General features: G+C 37.9%; 1 protein-coding gene and 1 long non-coding RNA gene across 6 annotated transcripts in view; one reads left to right on the forward strand and one right to left on the reverse strand.

The window, feature by feature from the left end:
* The window catches only part of MNAT1 (MNAT1 component of CDK activating kinase), a 235,352-nt gene that overhangs the window by 89,594 nt on the left and 123,082 nt on the right, over positions 1-22,676 (reverse strand). The gene's annotated exons all lie outside the window — the stretch shown is intronic.
* On the forward strand, positions 892-15,982 carry LOC103351645 (uncharacterized). The gene is made up of 3 exons (XR_519378.5): positions 892-1,228; positions 1,845-1,899; positions 15,111-15,982. It is a non-coding gene; the product is annotated as an uncharacterized LOC103351645 (long non-coding RNA).

Below are 22,676 nucleotides of genomic sequence, written 5' to 3' on the forward strand. Positions count from 1 at the left end.
TTCATTTGCAATCTCATCCCCAAAATACACACCATTTAATGTTCAAATTACATAAAAAAATTCTTTAATAATATTTCAGTTCTATTTTTGGACTTTTACTGTTCTACCAATGTATGAATTATTCCTTGAGAAAAAACTTCAAAATTAAAGAGTATTATATTTAGAAATTAAAAAGGTTGAAAAAAATAGGAGATGGTATCTACCATTAAGGGACTGCTATGAAAAAATAATGACATTAAGCTTCTCAGATAATGTAACTACAACCAAACAATGGAGATTTAAAAAGTATTCCCATAAATTGCTTTGTATTGGCTAAAATATAGTATGGTTCACACACTCACTGTAAAAATATACATATATTTGTGGTCACATGCAAAAGCATGGTCTCAAAATACAGGGGAACACAACATACAGAAGACACATATTGCTGCCCTCTGCTTTAACATGTTTCCATGTAATTGTATTCCTACAAATTTATCTCTTTATCTCAAAAATACAAAAACAAAGACAGAATAGGAATTAAGCTAGTCATCTCTACTCAGATAGTTCTAAAACATTCAGGAAGGAGCTAAGTATCACCCAGAAGAATCCTAAGTGAGGTGACTGAGTTCCACAAAGTCATACAACAAAGTCGCAGGGATTGGGTGCTGGAGTCAGAGAGGCAGAAAAACTGTCAAAATCTCCCTTAAATCGCCATCAGTGTGCATATTTGAAGCTCCTTTTATCAATCCAACTCAAAAAAACCTTTCCTCTAGCTTTGGAACAGATTCTTGTTTCTTCTGTGGAAAATCAGATAAACTAGTTGGCTTGCATTGGGCATTCAAATTGTTTCAAAAAAATTTTTTTATTGGGGTAAGAGAGGCATTCTTTAATTCTCCTCCCCCACCCTCCAGGTTTGGTGTCGTTTTCAACTTCAGTTGAATGCAAGTTAACGTGTGGTATGACTCCACTGAATATGACAGGCATTTCAGTGTCCCTTCAGTTGAATCCATGGAAGAAATGGCATTTGAGAGAGGTTCTGACGGCTGAGTGGGACTGAAACAAAGGGAAAAGAACCTTTCCAGGGAAGGGAATGGCACCGGCATGCGCACTGTCAGCTCAGCAGTGGGAACAGAAGACAGAACACAAAGGACAACGCCTGGGAGGAGGAAGAACACTAAGCAAGCATGATGACTGTTTTCTTAAATTAGAAGATAAGAGGAAGATAAGGCAACAGCTTAAAGGAAAGGTAGGGTTCAAGGAAGAGATTTTATTTATTTTGTTTCGTTTCTGTTGCTCTGGGTTTTATTTTTCCTTGGGCACTAAAAAACGACATAGTGTTGAAAAGGATTATTTTTACATTCTTTCTCTGATGCTTGTCTTGCTACTGAACTGTCATTTGTTGCCAAGAGAACATAGTGTCCAGCAAATCATATCTGTTTCTATAAAAAGATCAGAAAAGAAAAACATCAAGGAGACCATTTGGTGAGACAAAACCTGTTTCTTTAAAAAGAATCTGTGTTAATTTTGAGAAACAATGTTTATCAGAAATTTTAAAAGCAGCTTTTCAAGCATATAGCATTTAGCTCATTTTGTTTTAGTAATTACAAAAATAATTTCCAAGAAAGTATTCCTACATTGGCACTATATGTGAACTTTTAGTTCACATAACCAACAAAAATGGTAAGTTATGTATAAAATCTAAATTTCTGAATGTAATAAAATATAAAAATTCCTTTAAATAAAGTTCTCTAACAAATATTATCATTATGTAGGCAAAACAAGAATATGATGTAAAATGAACAGTCTTTTAAGCAAAAAAATATTTTCAGTGGATAACAGAAAACCTCTCTATATCATTACAGAGACTGAATAATTGAAGAGCTCATTGCTTCCTCGGATTTGAATCACCCATGCCTAGTAAGGTGCTTGGTTTCTATTAAGAATGTTTGTTTAATGAATGAACAAATGTGTTTTTATAATGATTCTTCCTACCTTCCACCCTCTCCTCTCCTCTCTCAAAAAACTACCTAACCCAAATCTCCTGGCTCTATTTGAGGTTATTTAACTGCAGAATGAATAGTTACTATACCATTCCGATTGTAGAAAACAAAGGAGGAGCTAAGCCAGGTTGTAACTGACTTTATATTTTTTTCTCCACTAAAAACTACGAATACTATGAATGCCTTTACCATTCCATTTTGCTTTCACTAAACCAAACACATACAAACAACTACCACACTCACAAAACTATGATGCAGCTAGATCTAGATCTAATACGCAAAAGAAAATAGAACATTTTTAGGATACTTATTTCCTCTTAATTGGAAATTTTGTAGAAAGTGTATTTTACTAAAGGCATTTAGATATAGAATATGATTACTGGGGGCCAGTGCCGTGGCTCACTTGTTAATCCTCGGCCTGCGGCGCCGGCATCCCTTTATGGGAGCCAGGTTCTAATCCTGGTTGCTCCTCTTCCAGTCCAGCTCTCTGCTGTGGCCCAGGAGGGCAGTGGAGGATGGCCCAAGTGCTTGGGCCCCTGCACTCTTATGGGAGACCAGGAAGAGGCACCTGGTTTCGGATCAGCGCAGCACTGGCCGTAATGGCTTTTTGGGGAGTGAACCAATGGAAGGAAGATCTTTCTCAGTCTCTCTCATTGTCTATAACTCTACCTGTCAAATAAATTAAAAAAAATAATAATATGATTACTAATAGTTCAGATCCACTAAAAGGACACAGAAATACTTACTGAATACTTACTCTATGAAGCAGGTATATCTTACCTATTCCACAGGAAAAAAAAACTGAAGCTCTCTAAAGGCAAGTAACCTTTCCAAGTTTTAAACCCTGTTCTATCAAGAGTCCACCATGTACTATACTTTTTTTTTTTTAAGATTATTTATTTATTTATTTATTTGAGAGGTAGAGTTACAAACAGTGAGAGGGAGAGACAGAGAGAGAGGGGTCTTCCTTCCATTGGTTCACTCCCCAGATGGCTGCAATGGCCGGAGCTGCACCAATCGGGAGCCACAAGCTAGGAGCTTCTTCCGGGTCTCCCACATGGGTGCAGGGGCCCAAGGACTTGGGCCTTCTTCTACCTCTTTCCCAGGCCATAGCAGAGAGCTGGACTGGAAGAGGGGCAGCCGAGACTAGAACCAGCGCCCATATGGGACGCCAGCACCGTAGGCGGAGGATTAACCTACTGCTCCACAGAGCTGGCCCCACTATGTACTATTCTAATACAGAACTACAGAATTCATTTATTAAAAATTTAGTGGATGTTAGGCACTGTGAGGTCTAATAGAAAGTATACTACTAGAACTGACTCTACTTTCAAGCACTTAAAAACACATATTTGAATTTATACTTACGAATTTATAAGTACTGATTTATTTTTAAAATATTTTATATAGGTGCTTTATAAATGGAAGTTACTACCTAGTCCATTAACACATATCAATTTATTTTTAGCAAAAAGTTTTATTCAAAGGAGCAGGTAGGTGTGTAGTCTGGTAGTTAAGATGTCCACCTTCACAGATCAGAGTACCTGATTCATTTGCCAATTGGGAATCCTAACTCAAGTTTCTTGCTAATTCAGGCTCTTGGGGGGCAGCAATGATGGCTGCAGTGTTTGGGTTTCTGTTACCCACATGGGAAACCTGGACTGAGCTCCTGGCTCCTGGATTTGGCTCACAGCTTAAGCCCCCTGCCTAGGCCCAGTCACTTCCAGTATTTGGGGTATCTGGGTGTATGTCTCTCTGGCTCTTAAATAAAAAAAGTATAGAAAAAATTTAGCTTCAACTTTTCCATAACACATTTAGACTGATTAAAATTTTATTTGCACTGAAATACGTACTTGATTCTTTTTATACTCTCTTAGAAACTGGGTCTTCTTTTAATAACAAGCAAAAATAATTTTCTTCAAATGACATACAAATAAATGGCTTGCCTGTACGTCAACATCAACTACATACACTTTAAAATTTGGGCTAAAAAGACTATTTCAACTAAAAAGAGTAATTCTTAGCAATGTAGAACTATTCATCTAGAAAACTGACTACACTTCATTAGTCCCTCAAGTCTGATTTCACTATAACTGCCCATCCTTCCTGATACGGTTTATGCTTATGATATGAATTCCAAACGCAGTGCAGAGCAATCACAACCCTTTGCAGACTCCGCACCTGGGAACATCTGTATACGTGTCATTACTGAGCCAAGCGGTGACCCCGCATACACAAGAAGGCTGTCATGTCATTTGTTTCAGTTTTTAGAACTAACATTATCTTACACCACCCTCTCGTAAACAAACAGCATAAGAGAGTTACCTGCAGTAAAACAGTGCCCCACAGGACAAAGAAAGCAATTTATATGAGCGAGCTTAATGAACAAAGCTTTGAAGCCATTCTGGAAAGCACAGGCTTGATGGAAGTGCTAGCATTCTACCAGCTGCTGAGACAGGTGCTGCCTTCTGCTGGAGCACATTCAAAAGATTACAAATTAATCTCCAGACTGAAACCAATGGCTGCCTGTCACTCTGCCATGATCACTAGCTTAAAAAAGTCACCAAAGAAACGAAACAGGCCATCAAATACAACTTTCAAGGTCAAACACAACTCTAGATGAGTTTGGCAGCTACTTACTTACATACATCACTTTCTGGAGCTCTTTGTATTAAACTCAAAGCTGACTGCCTGGAGTCACAGGTCTCATAGTCACTCCACCCGGGAGTTTATGAGTTATCACTATTTATCGCGAAGAACTTCTGAGATAGTTGGGGGGAAATACTATGGAAATATTAAATGGCATTTTCTTTGTTAAATTTTGAAACATTTTATCATAAGCTCAGGAGAAACAGGCTTTCTACAGGAATTCTGCTTCAGATCCTATCTGCCCTTTCGTTAGAATTCATCCACACTCCCCAGCCATCGCCCCAGCACACACTCCATACATTTTTCCTACCACCATCATATCATATCCTACTTTCATTATATGAACACTGGTCAGAACACTTTAGAATTTGATAAATCCCAAAACAATGTTTCCACATCTGAGCAATTATTATAAAAATGATTCTGGAGGTTTTAAAAAATATTATGGTACAAGTTGCCAAATTATTTTAAATCCATTTAAATGCACACAAACATACAAAATGAAAACTGTACTGAAAGTTTCTTTCAATGATTTTTCATCCTTTCAATGCTTGAAACTCAAGTAACACTATCTGTTCTGCCAGGTTTTAAAGTTGCTTTCATTCGACTGTACATGCCTGTGACCTCCACAATGACCTCTACCAAAGCAGTTGTGCACTTCACTGTGGTGCAAATCCTCACAGACAAGTTGAACCTGTTCTTTTTGGCACTCAGCCCTTGTGCCGAACACACAGCTGAGATTTATTATAAAAGAGGGAACTAAGGGGCATTATTTCACAACATTTATCCTTCACATATAGCCAACTATAATCTTTTACAACCTTTGAGAGCTCTTAAATAAACAGATCTTCTCTTAATTGCACAAAGAGTTTCTTATTTGTCACAAATCATAGAGCATATGGAAGATTCATTTTACACTAGAAAAGGCTAACACACAAAGCATGTGTAAAATTATAAAAATTACTCTTTTCTTAATAGTTATTCAAAAATAGTAACAGCTTTAATCCTCAGACCTGAGGATAATTAATTACCTAATTCACTGTGAATGCAGTAAAATAATAAAAATCTGTCTTCAAGGATCTGCACTTCAAGAAGACAGTCTTAAAAAGTCTTCCTAAAGCTCTCTAACAGGTATTTTTTTAAACACTTTAGAAAACATTAACCCTTATTTTACAGTGTTTTCTGTTTTCTTTTTAATTCCAAAGTCCAAGTTTAATTCAGCCTTTCTCAGAGCATTTGTAAATCATGTTCCAATATAACAATTTTGAACTAGACTCATATACAAGACTGCTGCTGGCTACTTCCTCTATTCAATTGATTTGATACCCTGGGGGAAGGAGGAATTTCAAGAGTTCTAAGAAGTATCTTTAATGACAGGAATTACCACACCATTTAAATTAATTCTTCAGGATTTGCTAATTGATCTACCATCAAGAACTGCCTTGTGGAAAATGAAGGACCTAAGACAGCCTCAAAAGTATTCTATCCTGAAAATCAGATCCAAACTAGCTTATCAGCTAACTGCTCAACATTAAGTATACTGAGATATGTTGATTCAAGTGAATATTTCCTTGCTCTAAATTCTTCTAAATTTTTACACTAATATTAAGTGTACAAACAATTGGCAAAAAATGCCTGTAGATCTTTTCCCAATGGATTTTTTAAATGATTGACTATTAAATGAATTCTTAATGGTAATAATATATAACACTGTGTAAGAATTAGAGATTCAACAGTGAGCAAAGCAGACATGCTCATAAAATCAAATATACATTATCCTGATTTAAATATAAAGTTATTTTAGTAAACTTAACATTTTAAGCAATAAAACCATATTGTTCTAGTTTAAAGAAAGAATGTTTCAAATAATTTATAGCCCCAATACTTTCTCCATCTACCTAGGAACTACATGTGGAAGTTTATGAGTTTGAACTTTTTTTTATTCATCACTACATCAGAAAACACTCATTCTTACGATATACAGTCATTCAGAAAAAGACTACCAAATTTTACACATTTGGAAGGTGTGCCATCTTTAAACAGATATAATTTACATGTAAGAAAATTGCTGACCAGTTATATATTTTTTTATTTTTTTTTTTTTTATTTTTTGACAGGCAGAGTGGACAGTGAGAGAGAGAGACAGAGAGAAAGGTCTTCCTTTACCGTTGGTTCACCCTCCAATGGCCGCCGCGGCCGGCGTGCTGTGGCCGGCGCACCGCGCTGATCCAATGGCAGGAGCCAGGTACTTCTCCTGGTCTCCCATGGGGTGCAGGGCCCAAGCACTTGGGCCATCCTCCACTGCACTCCCTGGCCACAGCAGAGAGCTGGCCTGGAAGAGGGGCAACCGGGACAGAATCCGGCGCCCCGACCGGGACTAGAACCCGGTGTGCCGGCGCCGCTAGGCGGAGGATTAGCCTAGTGAGCCGCGGCGCCGGCCTGACCAGTTATATTCACAATATAAATCTGTACTACAAACTAAAAATATTGATCAAATATGTAAAAAATGTCTAAAGACTTAAATTCACAATATATTATCACAATATGTCAACACTGGTGGTATTTTTAAATGCTTGAAGCTTGAAGCCAATAATTCACTTTGAAATAAATGTGCTTAAAGATTTTCATAACATCCAAAACTATGTTTGATGAAGTCACAAGATAACTACAGGTTAACCTCCAAGAAATTTAAAACAGCTGTAAGAACAATTTTAGCCCCTCTTTATTTTCATTCTTCGCACCATATACCTTCTTCCTAGCAAGAACACAACCATATGCTCGCTCATTCTGGAACTCCCCACATTATATTTGCCCTTAGAATAATGCAACGTTGGGGCCTGCGCTGTGGCTCAGCGGGTTAACGCCCTGGCCTGAAGCGCCGGCATCCCTTATGGGTGCTGGTTCTAGACCCCACTGCTCCTCTTCTGATCCAGCTCTCTGCTATGGCCTGGGAAAGCAGTAGAAGATGGCCCAACTCCTTGGGCCTGTGCAATCTCATGGGCGACCTGGAAGAAGCTCCTGGCTCCTGGCTTCAGATCGGCACAGCTCTGGCTGTTGTGGCCAATTGGGGAGTGAACCAGCGATGAAAGACCTTGCTCGCTCGCTCTCTCTCTCTCTGCCTCTCCTCTCTATGTAAAAATCGGACTTTCAAATAAATAAAGAAATCTTTGGAAAAAAAAAAAAAAGAAGAAGAACAATACAATGTTAAAAGCATGGGTGGTAGAGTCCAGAGAGTTGAATACCAGCGCTACCTTGAGGAAGTTTTTATTTATTTAAAAAGGTCTTACTCTAGCCCAAGTTTCACATGTATGTAAAAGGATCAAATAACATATTTTAAAGACACTACCAATTACTTAGGAACACTACATCATCATCATCATCATCATCATCATCATCATCATGGTATCAGGTGAAAGGGGAAGAAGTTACTTAACACCACATGAGATAAAATCACTATAGGCTATCATCAACATATTAAAGACAATCTTCCAAAAGTTGATTTGTAAGTTAGAACTGGACACCTTCCTTCAGAGACAATGCTATATATAAATGATGGCACAATCCCAGACTAACAATATATAAAACACAGTAATTATCTTATAGTCTCAGTCTCTGTGAACAGTGGAGAGAAAACAAAGTTTACCTTTAGGGAAAAATTTGAAATTTCTTAAATTTTAGTTTTTTGTTTTCCAGTGCAGTACCTAGTATCTTTCCCAGGTATTTCATGTCTCCACAACACCATAAAAGCTCCTAATTGGAAACATTCCACTGGTGTCTACTACAAAACCTAACACGCTTCCTAATCTCAAGTCACCAATGCGCATCTACCACAATCAAAACATTTCTGATTCAGGAAGGTGTTAGGAGGAAAGAAATTGAATTGCATGATTTTACTTAGCAAACATCTGGTTTTTATTATATCACTATTGCTTTTAAAAAGAACATTTGTAAAACATTTTTTCTTGAACAAAATACAAGGCAGTAGATGCCTTTAACAACACAGAAAGAACTACTCACAATTTTATATTTTACTGTTTTTGTATTTTTAATAAGTGTCAACAGAGATTATTTGGATCAAATTTTTCACCTGCATCACTCCCTACATAAAAAACAGATGATCAGAAAGCACTAACATTCTTCACAATGACTCAACTGAAGTAGCATCAGGAATTCCATATGAAAACTGAGGATACAGACACCCTGGATAATTTTAGTACCTATAAATAACAAAGTTCAGGTAATTTCAGAATTAGACCGGATATTAAAGATCATCTATAGTTTTACTGACCCTGAATTTTTAAATCCCCTCTTCGATATCCTTTTCTATGGCTAAACACCTCATAAGATAGCAAGATAGGGGCCAGCGCTGTGGCGGAACAGGTTGAGTCCCCTCCCCCGCTGCCTGCAACACCTGCATCCCACGGGGTGCAGGCTGGGGTCCCAGCTGCTCCATTTCCCATCCAGTTCCCTTCTGGTGTCCTGGGAAGGGCAGTAGAGGATGGCCCAAATGGGAGACAAAGATGAAGCTCCTGGCTCCTGGCTTCAGCCTGGCCTAGCTCTACCTGTTACAGCCATCTGGGGAGTGAACCAGCGGATGGAAAGATCTCTCTTCTCTCTCTAACTTTGTCTTTCAAATAAATAAAATAAATCTTAAAAAAAAAGGGGGGGGGGGGGCAAGACAACAGAGTTTATAGACACATCTGACTCTCCCAATAAATCCATTAAAGGATACACCTTAAATAAATAAAAGATGAAATCTCTATGACACAGACAAAATTCTACATACTCATTAATGCACACAAACCACATTTGTCTCACAACTAGAACTTCTCTTCATATTCCCTCCATCATTAAGACTCTCTACAGGGTCCGGCGCTGTGGCACAATGGGTTAACACCCTGGCCTGAAGCGCCAGCATCCCATATGGGCACCAGTTCGAGACCCAGCTGCTCCACTTCTGATCCGGCTCTCTGCTATGGCCTGAGAAAGCAGTAGAAGATGGCCCAAGTCCTTGGGCCCCTGCACCCACGTGGGAGACCTGGAAGAAGCTCCTTGCTCCTGGCTTCAGATCGGTGCAGCTCCAGCCGTTGCAGCCAACTGGGGAGTGAACCATCGGATGGAAGACCTCTCTCTCTCTGCCTCTCCTTCCTCAGTGTCACTCTGACTTTCAAATAAATAAATAAAAATCTTAAAAAAAAAAAAGACTCCCTACAATACATAATTCCTATAAAAGACAGTTATGCCCTTGAGAAAAAAAGGAGCAGACATCAGTCATCATGAAGAAGTACAAATTTGTAAATATTTAGGCAGCTTCATTAACTACAGTATTTTAATCAAGAAAGTGCCATGTTGTTTGTTAACTGTGAGTTCATGCAAGCCTTTGACTGACTCTACATTCTTGACTTCTGATCTGTTATTCCATCTGATGGTCAGACAAATGTTTGCTATGCATGTATTCACCAGACAGAAATTCCAATAAAATGAGAATCCAAAAATGGAATGGAGTTATATTTAGGGTTTCTATTATATGCAAAATATGATCACTCTTTAAGTCATCCTTTAATGATTTAAAAAGTCATTAATATTTTTAAGAGATTGTATCATACTGTCCTATTAGTTTACTTATTACTTAGAACAGATCATTGTCCCTTTGTCTTTAGACTGCTTACAATTTTGGCAGATTCTATATCTGCTTTTAAGATTTACCTTATGTTTGCTGTTAGTGGTTTAAGTTAATCTACCATGTTTTCTATGAAGGAATACTAATGGGTTAAATCTGGGAAACAGCGTACCTTTATAATTGATAGAATCTAAAATTATTCAAATAATCTTGTGTGAGCATTTCATTATATCCTTAAATTCTCAAAAATAACACATTGCAACATATAGTCCAAATATGAAAAAGGTTATTTGCTCAGGTCCTATTAGCAAGAACTGAACCCACCCAGTCTCATATCAAAGCCCTTATCATTGCCACACTGCTACCCTGCCTAACTCTTGTAAAAAATCAAAATAAGAAAAATCTCTTGGTTGTACCATCAAGCAGGATCCTACAACTACTCCCCTTTACTTCTCATTCTCAACTCAAACATTCCTGTTGGGAAAGTGCAAGTTGCTATTATGTAGAGCACAGGGAAACAGGTTGATTATCTTTGGTAAAATCAGTGGAACTCTGCTAGAACTGCTTAACAGCAATGATAAAAGGTGCAGCATTACTTATGATTTCAAAGATAAGAGGCCTGTATCAGAAATAAATTTACTATCTAATTTCCAAAACTAAAAACAATCTAGAAATAAAGACCACTTCACAGAGCCGTATCACTACCAGTAATCCTCATTTAACAAACTATGCACAAGAACAGTGTAGGAGCTCCCACCAAAAATAATGTAGCTGGTTTAAGGTCCAACATTACTTTATCAAATTCTTTTTTAATTTTTAAAATTTGTTTTTTAAATTTTTTGACAGGCAGAGTGGACAGTGAGAGAGAGAGAGAGAAAGGTCTTCCTTTGCCGTTGGTTCACCCTCCAATGGCCGCCGCGGTCGGCGCACCGCGCTGATCCGATGGCAGGAGCCAGGTGCTTCTCCTGGTCTCCCATGGGGTGCAGGGCCCAAGCACTTGGGCCATCCTCCACTGCACTCCCTGGCCACAGCAGAGAGCTGGCCTGGAAGAGGGGCAACCGGGACAGAATCCAGCGCCCTGACCGGGACTAGAACCTGGGGTGCCGGCGCCACAAGGCGGAGGATTAGCCTAGTGAGCTGCAGCGCCGGGCATCAAATTCTTTACTGGTCTTTCACCTATTTTGCATGTTTAACTCAAGGGATACTATGGTACAATGGGAAAATAATTAAACTAAGAATCTGAAGGCTTCTAGTCTCATTCTGAATTTCACTGTCCTCTTGTGATTAGTGAACATATCAGTAAAAAAGAAGGAAAACAATAATATCCGTGCTGCATATTTATATGCAAGTTCATTCAATATTATAAATATTATAATCAATACTGTATATTCTTTAGATTTTAACACTATTACAGACATTAAAAAATCTAGAGCCACACGTAGTTCAAATACCTCACTGTAGGAGTATGCTAAAGTTCATTATCATTAGTAACACTGATTTTTAGAGAAGACTATAACTCAACAAGACTATGACTACTCAGGAAGCTTTGAATGACTGCTGTCATTTATTTGCATTAACTGTACCATTCAGGTTAAATTGATGTTCACGATCCTCCAAATATATTATCAAAATATGACCTGAGAGAAAGAACCGTTATTTATGTTATGAAAAAGTAAGCCCCAGAAATGAAAAGTTCCAGCAAAATAATCTATAACTGTGTTTATATTACATGAATGATATGCTGTTTCTCCAAAATACCATGTAAAAAGTCAGTAACTCTGAAATGTGTAAAGTATTTCCATGTGCTTAGTAAGAAAACTATCCAAAACAAACAATCCTTAAGAAAGTTCTTATTATTTTATTTCCCTACCATCTGTTTTTGTCTTTTTTTTAATTCCACTCACCTTCTTTCTTTCAGTTGCCTGCCTATTGCTCATAGTAACACTTCTAAAAGAATAAGGCAGCAAAATTAGATACCCAGCTGGGAACTTGTACCAGATATTACTTGGCAATGACACAGTCCAGAGTTAAATATTTATGTGCATCAGCTTCTAAAGAGACTAATAATACATGTCTCAATATAAATACTATTCTATAGTACCTTTTACCTATGCTTAAAGATTATCATTCAATACTCACCAAAAGGAAAACATGTTTAATTAAGATCATACACACATACATATATATATAGGCTTATAACTACTATAAGCCTTATTTTTATATATTTGTTTTTATCTTATATATATAAGTATACAGAAAATGTGTATATAGGTGCATGTGTAGGAAATGCCATTAGGAAGGATAAAAATCTGACAGTATGTAATGCCCCAATATAAAATATAATTTAAAAATTAGCACAACATAAGGGTATTTCAAAGAGTTTGTAGAAAAATAAAATCAAGATGTTTGGTGCAAAAAATTTTTGCAGTTTTATTCATAATGTGCATTTTCATGAACTTCTAGAAGCCCCCTTGTATGCATGATTTCCAATTTTTTTGTACCAGAATAAACTTATCTTTTTAATTTTATTTTCTATGAACTTTTTGGAGTACCACTGTATTACCACTTTTCACTAACAAAACAGCCCAGGTAGGCCCTCTTCAAAGAGGTATTACTCAGTTACCTGGCTGTACTAAAACAGGACAGCCTCTATCACTAGAGACAAAGAAAAACATATCCTCATGAGGACATAACAATTAAAACATAAACACACCTAAAAAGAAGTCCCAAATACATGAAGCAAAAAATGGACAGAATTGAGAAACAGACAATTCAAAAATAAACATCAGAGATTCCAATACCACACTTTCAGTAACTGACAGAAGACACAGAAAAGAGATACAGAAGATTTAAACACCATCAATTAACATGATATAATTAATATCTAACAGACACTCTGTAAAACAACAAAGTATGATTTCCAGTATACATGAAACTTTCTATCCAATAGAAAATATATATGTCCAGAAAATAAGTATCAACAAACTTAAAAATACTGAGATTATACCAAGTATGCTCTCCAACCACAATAAAACTGAATTAAAAATCAAGAGTTGAAAATTTTGGAATCCATGAATATTAGGAAATTCTAAATAACCAATAGTAAAACAAACCACAATAGAAATTAGACAACATTTTCAACATAAAATAAAAACATACCGTATTTATGCAGCTCAAGAATGCACAAAAGGACGTGCAGTTTAAGTGTCTGTATTAGAAAAGAATATCTTGGGGCCAGCGTTGTGGCATAGCAGGTAAAGCATCTGCCTGTAATGCTGGCATCTCATATGGGCACTGGTTCAAGTTCCCAGCTGTTCCATTTCAGATCTAACTCCCTGCTAGTGTGCTTGGGAAAGCAGCAGCATATGGCCCAAGTCCTTTGGCCCCTTACACCCACGTGGGAGACCAGGAAGAAGCTTCTGGCTCCTGTCTCTGGACCAGCCCAGCTCCAGCTGTTGTGGCCATTTGGGGAGTGAATCAGCTGATGGAAAACCTCTCTTTCTCCTCCCCTTCCCTCTCTGTAAACTCTGCCTTTCTAAAACAGAAAAGAACATCTCAAATAATCTAAATTTTCTAAATTTTGACCTTAAACAATTAGAAAAAGAGCAAAGTAAACTCAGTTAATTGGAAGGAAGACTATGACAAATATTAAAAAGTGAATAAAACAGAAAATAGATAAACAACAAAGAAAACTCATTAAAACCAAGGCTGGTTATTTGAAATAATCAGCAAAGCTGCCACACCACTAAAATGAATGACCAAGGGGAAAAGAGAGGACACAAAACTACCTAAATAAAAAATGAAAAAGAGAACACCCTCTTGGCCTAAGAAATTCAACTTAGATAACACTGACCAATTCCTAATGAAGACTCAAATTACTTCATTAAGGAATAAAGAGAAGGGTGGGGGGGGAAGGTAAGGAAGTGTCTGAATGTACCTATAGTAAGAAAAGAAATCACAACACTAATTTGAAATCCTTCCATTAAGAAGGCAAAACAAGACAGAAAAACTGGTGAATTCTATTTAAAATTTCAAAAAGAAATAACATCAATCCTTCACATGTTCTTCCAGAAAATGGAAAAGGAAATAAAGCCAAAGAAAACCATGTTATAACATGGAAAAAGCATTAAAAACATTATGCTAAGTCAAAGAAGCTGGACTCCAGCCTACATATTCTATGATTCCATTAATAGGAAATGTGGCAGGGAAACTCTATAAAGACAGAAAGCAGAAAGGGCTGGGAATGCAAGCAGGAATTAACTGCCAACTGTCACAATGGATGCTTTCAGGCTGATAAGACTAAAATCTATCATAAACCTGCATCATGGCTGCATAGCACTTTACATCTTTTTATTATTAATAAAATCATCATTACATCATTAGCCTCCAACAACTCCCTCCTCATTTTCTCTCACAAGCATTTTTAAACTAACATATATTTTACTCATCTTGGCATCTTTTTCTCAAACAGCAAGTATCAGTGCAATGTAAAACAGAAAAACAATTTTTAAGAAATGAATTAAAGCAAAACCTGGCTCTTTGACCTGAGAAAATTGAAAATCCTCTGACCAGACTGATCAGTGAAAAACTATAAATTACCAAACTCAGAAAGGAAAGAAGGAACATTACTGCTAGAGATCCTACAGGATGCTAAGTTTGCAAAGATCATAGATGTTTGGCTGGGTAAGTGCAGTAAGTCCATTTCTGACCTAACAACACTTACAATTTGCAGTGAGTTTATCAGGACATAACCACATTCTAAAGCTAAGGAGCACCTGTATTTGTTCCCTCTGTTGTCTGGCATATAGCTCTAAATCCCTTGAAGTCTCTTATGTGATAAATGTCTTTTCTTACAACAGGGTGACTGATGGCTGACCCTGGACAGCAACAGCATCAGCTGACTGCCAGAGCAACAAACTAAACAGAACACTGACACTTTCACCTTCACCGACTGACGTCCTGGGAGAGGAGAATGGCTAACAATTAAGTCAACCACTGACCATACCTAAGTAATGAGGCCTCCAGAAAACAACCAAAAGGACAGTGTCTGGAAGCTCCTGGGTTGCAGAAAACATGGAGGTGTGTCAGGACAGTGGGCTGCTGTTATGATGTATCACTGTCATGATTCCTGTAAATAAGTTAGCATTTTAATTATGACCAATATTACCATGCTTTTACAAAACAAACTCCATTTTGAGGCTTTTATTTTACAACAGAAGGTGTAACTGAGCCAAGTGGCTGGCTTTCAGTCACCTTACACCAGATGATGGACAGCCATACAGTCAGCTATGTATCAGTATGCAAATGGAATGGTGGGTATCTGGGTCTTTTCCCTCCAAGGTTGACATCTGAAAGCTGAGATAATATGCCTTTTGGGACTATAAATAGCTGTACCTTCAGGTTGCCACTTGAGCCACATCTCACTGCCTCCATTCTTTGCAAATATTCACTTTGAGTTGGTATCAAGTGCTAGAGGCTCTGTGGAGTGAACAAGACCTTTAAGTCACTGCTAATGACTTCATGGCTATCCACACCAGTTCCAGTGTCACCCTGCAGAAATTAACCTCCCAGACCCTTGGACTGCTTCTTCCCTGGACTCACAATGTTTGGTTCATTACAAGAACTGTGTGCTCCTGTGTTCACTTTTACCTGATTTTTCATATATTCTTTATCTTAGTTTTGCTTATTCTGCTTTTGTGTCTATTTCAATAAACTGACTAATTCATGACTAGCTTTGATTCACTTGACTTGTCATTTGATTAGAAAATAAAGAGCCTGACCTCTTAGAGAAATTAGAATTGAGGCTAAGGGCCAGCGTTGTGGCATAGCAAGTTGAACTGCCACCTATAGCACCAGCATCCATAGGGGTGCCGGTTTGAGTCCTGGCTGCTCCACTTCCAATCCAGCTCCATGCTAACGGCCGGGAAAACAAAAGATGGCCCTAGTGCTTGAGCCCCTGCCACCCATGTGGGAGACACAGATGAAGCTCCTGATTCCTGGCTTCAACCTGGCTCAACCCTAGCAGTTACAATCATTTGGGGAGTGAACCAGTGGATGGAAGAATGCCCTCTGTCTCTCCTTTTCTCTCTCTGTAACTTTGCCTTTCAAATAAATAAGTCTTAAAAAGGGAAAAAAAAAAAAAAAGAATTAAGGTTAAAATCATCACCAGGTAGCACAGAACCTATTTTTGTCACACTGCACACTTGCCCAGAGAGGACATGGAAGCTCCATATTCCCTGCTACACACAGTGCCCTATGAATCTCTCCACTTTGCTGGTCATGTGTATCCTTCACAATATCCTTTCTAGTAAGCGGGTAGCAAACCTGAGCGTCTCCCTGAGTTCTTTGTGCCACTCTAGCAAATGACTGACCAGAGGAAGGGGTCATGGAAACCTCTCATCTATAGCCAGCTGATCAGAAGCACAGGTAACACTGGGGCTTCTGACTGGTGTCTGAAGGTGGGGGTGGGGGTGGGGAATTCTGGAACTGAGCCCTTAACCTTCTGGATCTACATTCACGCCATTTAGTGTTTGAATTGGGTTAAATGATGGGACATCTAGTCAATATCTGATGGAGAACTGCTCAATGTTAGTGGAAACACACACACACACAAATTTTGGCTACCAGAGGTATTCTATTTCAAGTGTACATAATAGGAGAAAACAGCTGTTTTTCCCATTATATATGGTAGACCACGTATAAAACATGTGATAAAAAATATGCTGTATAAAATATACAGCTAAGAGTCACAAACCCTACTATCAAGTGCAAGTCATTCCATGTTATAGTTTTTACTTATATCTGTACCCGTTTACCCTTAACTTTTATGATGGGCCAGATATCATAAGAATTTTATATAATTACTTCATAAAATATTCAATGACCCTGTAACATCGGCACAATCTTCTTAAGAGCTGAGTAAATTAAGGCTTAAAGAGTTTAAGTGATCGTACAAGGTCATACAGCTAAATATATACAGATGCTCCTTAACTTAGGATGGTGTTATACCCGCCTATATCCATCAAAAATTGAAAATATTGTAAGCGAAAAATGTGTTCAGGAACAGGTATTCTGGTGCAGAGGGTTTAACTGCCTCTTGGAATGCCCACACTCCATCATTAGAGTGTCTGGTTCTGGTCCCTGCTGCCCCACCCTTCTGATCCTACTTCCTGTAAATGTGCCTGGAAGGCAGCAGACCATAGCTCAAGTACTCAGGTTCTTGTCACCCATGTTGGAGACCCAGAGGGAGTTCCTGGTCCTTGGGCTTGACCTGGCCTGGCCCTAGTTGTTGTAAGCATTTGGGAAGTGGGGGCATCTGGGAAATGAACCAGCAGATGAAAGATCTGTCTTTCCCTCTCTGTTCACTCTGCCTTTGAAATAAGGAAATGAATTATTTTTTAAAATGTGTTTAATATACTCCATCTACAAACACCAAAATGTAGCAAACAGGATAGTACAGGCCGTTCCCCCTCATGATCACAACTGTAGGGAAACTGCATCTTGCCGCCGCCGCTCAACATCACAAGAAGATATCATACCATATATCATCAGCCAAGAAAGAAACCATCAAACTTTGATAGCTTATATTAAATTCATGTTGCTTTTACACTATCATAAAGACAAAACTTATACATCAAACCATCATTAAGTCAAGGACTAGTTACATGTAATAGAATAGTCACAATTCAAACTTATAATACATCAACCTATTTTGAACAATTCTCAAAATAGCAAAAATCAAATTTGCAATTTTGAGGGGCTATTCATTTTATAAAAGGCTAACTTTAGGACATATTAAAGTATTCACCTTAGAATTATCTTATTTGTAACAACTATTTCATTTAAATTCTCGTTAAATCAAACATACATACATATAACCCTTTCAGAGATTTCAAAGGTGAAAATTCCAATATACCACAATGGCACTGAAATAACATAAAATAACTGGAGATGCTTAAATGCTAAGAAAAAGTAATCACCTCATAATGACCAGCTAATGAGATGGCTTAATCATTTCTCTGTGGATCTTATAAAGATGTAAGGACTGATAAGACTGTTACTAACTTAACTTGCACTTCAAAACACATTTACAGACTAAAACATATTTTTATTCTTTTTTTTTTTTTATTTGACAGGTAGAGTTATAGACAGAGAGAGACAGAGAGAAAGGTCTTCCTTCAATTGGTTCACCCCCCAAATGGCTGCTACGGCCGGCGCTGTGCTGATTCGAAGCTAAGAGCAGGGTGTTTCCTACTGGTCTCCCATGTGGGTGCAGGGACCCAAGCACCTGGGCCATCCTCTGCTGTCCTCCCGGGCCACAGCAGAGAGCTGGACTGGAAGAGGAGCAACCGGGACTAGAACCCAGGGTGCCGGCGCCGCAGGCAGAGGATTAGCCAAGTGAGCCACGGCGCCAGCCAAAACATATTTTTATTCTAATACTCCATAGGCTAATACTATTAGCATTTTTATAAGACTTAATAAAGGACATCTGATTTTTTCAAATGCTACACCTTGATTTACTATCAAAGAGCAAATTATATATTAACAATAGAATTAATAAGTCAAGCTCTGCTCTTTATTTTTCAAGCAAAATGGTACAGCACTTATATTGCTTGGGACAAATTAATGGTTTTATAAAACATAACTGCTGGCTTTATATTATTTCTATTTTCTTACTTTATATACAAATGAGTATTAAATTTTTATAATACATTTTGAACATTGAGATAAATCTTCCAATGAGTTCAGAAGAATAAGTAATATCTGAAGCAAATAGTTAAGTACTATTTTTTGTACTCAGAAAAGCAGATTTATATGACAAATGAGCACTCTAGCTCTTTCTGATTCTCCCACAGACACTATGAACTAAAATTTAAAGACATTAATGTTAAACATTCAACAGCTTTCCCCTTTGGTAATGTATGGCTCGTGCCCCATACTACTCCCCAACAACCAACCATAAAGGGTCAAAAGTTACAACTAAAACAATTCCCAGGTTATCTTATGGCTCATTTATTCCCAGCTGGCATGCAAATAAGGTTTAGAAACACTATCAAGTCTAAAGAAATACTAAATTCTTAGCTTAGATTCTGTTTCCAAGTTTCTGAAATGACCAGTGTCTTTGCTTGTTATCGAAAAGCTGATTTTAGTTACCTATGAGTCTTTGTTGTGTAGATATTAGTGACAAATGAATGGAGAAGAAAAATTGTGTTTCTGTTTTTGAGATCTATTCACTGGCTTAACTAAGAATGATAAAATCAAAAATAGCTTTATTGATAATGGTGGGAAAAAATAAATTAGAACTGTTTGCAAAATGATGAGGAAATAAGAGATCATAGAATTTATTAGTGAGATCCAAACAAATCAGATTAAAATAACTAACACCCAGCCAACAAAGTTGCAATCCTCATTTTAAGAGTTCAAAAAGCCATCACCACAGAGAAAGCACAAATATACATAAAATGAGGTTTTTCCTATTCAGACATAAAACAGTGCTTAAATGGAAGTCTTAGACACTGGATTGACAATTTTTTACATAAATAATTTTTCTAGGACTCTACCGCACACAGAGTTTAATTCCTAGAAAATATATTCAAAAAATACATACATAGAAATATATTTCAAAAATTTTTTATTTCAAAAATAACATGTTATTTGTATTACTGTAGGACTATAACTAAAATATATTCACTTTCTCATTTCATAGTCATGATTTTATGCCTATATTTTTCTAAAGATAGCTTTTTTTTTAAAAGATTGATTTATTTGAAAGGTAGAGTTACAGAGAGAGGGAGAGACACAGAGAGATCTTCCATCCATTGTTGCACATTCCAAATGGCCATAACACCCGGACCTGGTCCAGTCCAAAGCCAGGAACCTAGAACTCCACCAGGTCTCCCACGTGGGAGGCAGGGGCCTAAATACTTGGGCCATCGTTCACTGCTTTCCCAGGGGCATTTCAGGAAGCTGGATCATAAGGGGAAGAGCCAGGACTTAAACCAGCACTGACATAGGATGCCAACATTGCAGACAGCAGCTTAACTGGAGGCAACACAACTTCAGCCCCTTATGCCCATTTTTAACCCTTCATCTGTCTCTAGCTTTAGACATAAATTGAGTCTTTTCAGTCAGATCTCAAAGGATCTATTTCCAAAACCCTTAATCATTTTAAAATGTCTTCCTTGAACCTTCTCCAAGTTCAGCACATCTGATTTTATTTGTTCTGTTAGATTTTCTTCAAGTAAAAAGATCAGGAAAAGAAAAGATCACTGGGCTGGCTCCTGCCCTAGATTACCCAGTCAGTTCACTATTAGAAGCGCTCAAATCCTACTGTCTCCAAATAGGAGGATATGTGATTTTCTTTTTTAATATTTTCACTAGATAGAGGTATAATAGAAAGAGAATGAGTGTCCCATACCACTCCCTAGCAACCAACCAGAGACTGCTCTCACATATACCAGACATACTATTCATTTCATCAAGACATCAAAGCAAAGATAACACTTATTATTCAAAAAAAGTCATAGGTCATGAATTCATAAGCAATGTTTATATTCTTCTGTATCTATCACCTAGCCTGTACCTGGCTTATAGTGGTTATGCAATATTAATTTGTCCAGTGAAATCAACCCCTGGGATATGGGTGATCAATAAATATTACTTTTCATCCTTTACTTTAGCATTGATTTTTCCAAAGAGTATAAAACACTTCATAAACATTTAGATGTTTCATTGACATTCTGTGTCATTCTCCTTATTTAGCAACTAATAGACACTAATAAATTCACATAAACAGTTTATAATTCTAATGTTTACCTTGCCCTTGAACCAAATGCTGAATTGTTATAAAAATAAGTATTCTATGACATACTTTAGTTATAAGAATCCCAATATGAATTAAAATGATTGGCTGGCGCCGCGGCTCACTAGGCTAATCCTCCACCTTGCGGCGCCAGCACACCGGGTTCTAGTCCCGGTCGGGGCACTGGATTCTGTCCCAGTTGCCCCTCTTCCAGGCCAGCTCTCTGCTGTGGCCAGGGAGTGCAGTGGAGGATGGCCCAAGTGCTTGGGCCCTGCACCCCATGGGAGACCAGGATAAGCACCTGGCTCCTGCCATCGGATCAGCGTGGTGCGCCGACCGCGGCGGCCATTGGAGGGTGAACCAACAGCAAAAGGAAGACCTTTCTCTCTGTCTCTCTCTCTCACTGTCCACTCTGCCTGTCAAAAAAAAAAAAAAAAAAAAAAAGAATAAAACCAAGAGCAACTCAAATGTCCTTCAATCAATGAATGGATAAATAAATACACCTGGTATTGTGGTGCAGTGCAACAGCTTGGAATAGCCAATAGCCAGCATCCTACATGAGCACCAGTTTGAGTACTGGCTGTTTTACTTCCAATCCAGTATCCTGCTAATGCACCTGAGAAAGCAGCAGAAGATGGCCCAAGTACATGGTCCCTTGGCACCCACAGGAGAGACCTGGATGGAATTCCAGGCTCCTGGCCTTATCCTGGCCTAGCCCTGGCTGTTCCGGCCATCTGGGAAGTGAATCAGTAGATGGAGGCTCTCTCTTTTTGCCTCTCTTTGTAAATCTACCTTTTAAATAAATAGAACCTTTAAAAAAAAGAGAGAGAGAGAGAATACATACAATAGTATTTTACTCAGCAGAAAGGAACAAATGATTGATGCATACAGCAACATGGATGAGTCTTTAAAAAAAAATTTATTTATTTGAAAATCAGAGTTACAGAGAAAGACATCTTTCGTCCTCTGGTTCAGGCTGAAGCCAGGGGCCAGGAGCTTCACCCGAGTCTCCCAAGTTGGGCAAGGGCCCAGGAACTTGGGTCATCTTCCACTGCTTTCTCCGAGTGCATTAGCAGGGAGCGGGATCAGAAGTGGTGCAGCCAGGACTCAAACCAGCATCACATGGGATGATAGTGCTCAGGCCACAACTTAACCTGCTGTGCCACAGCACTGGCCCCATGGGTGAATCTTAAGTGCATTTTGGTATATAAACAAATCTAGATCTAAAAGCCTATATAAGGTATGATGCCATTTGCATGATACTCTAGGAAAATAAAAATGAGGATAGCAAATAGATAACTAGTTTTGCCAGTGGTTGGGGTCACAGGGTTGACTACAAAAGGTCAGCACAGAAATTCTGAGAAGTGATGAAACTGCTATATATTATGATTGTCATGGTAAATATAAAACTCTACATATCTGTCAAAACTCTATATACCACAAAAAATGACCTTCACTATTTGTGAATTAACAATTACATTTAAAAAAAAAAAAACTTCAATATAAAACAAAAAGCCAAAGTCGCAGCAATACTAAAGATTTATATAAGCGGGTAAATACCAACTTTTTAAAAAAATTCCTTAAATTTAAAATCCTAAAAATATACTTCACAAATTAAACAATA

This window comes from Oryctolagus cuniculus, chromosome 20 (assembly GCF_051225735.1).
Source record: "Oryctolagus cuniculus isolate XC-2025 breed Fujian yellow rabbit chromosome 20, ASM5122573v1, whole genome shotgun sequence".
Classification (NCBI taxonomy): domain Eukaryota; kingdom Metazoa; phylum Chordata; class Mammalia; order Lagomorpha; family Leporidae; genus Oryctolagus; species Oryctolagus cuniculus.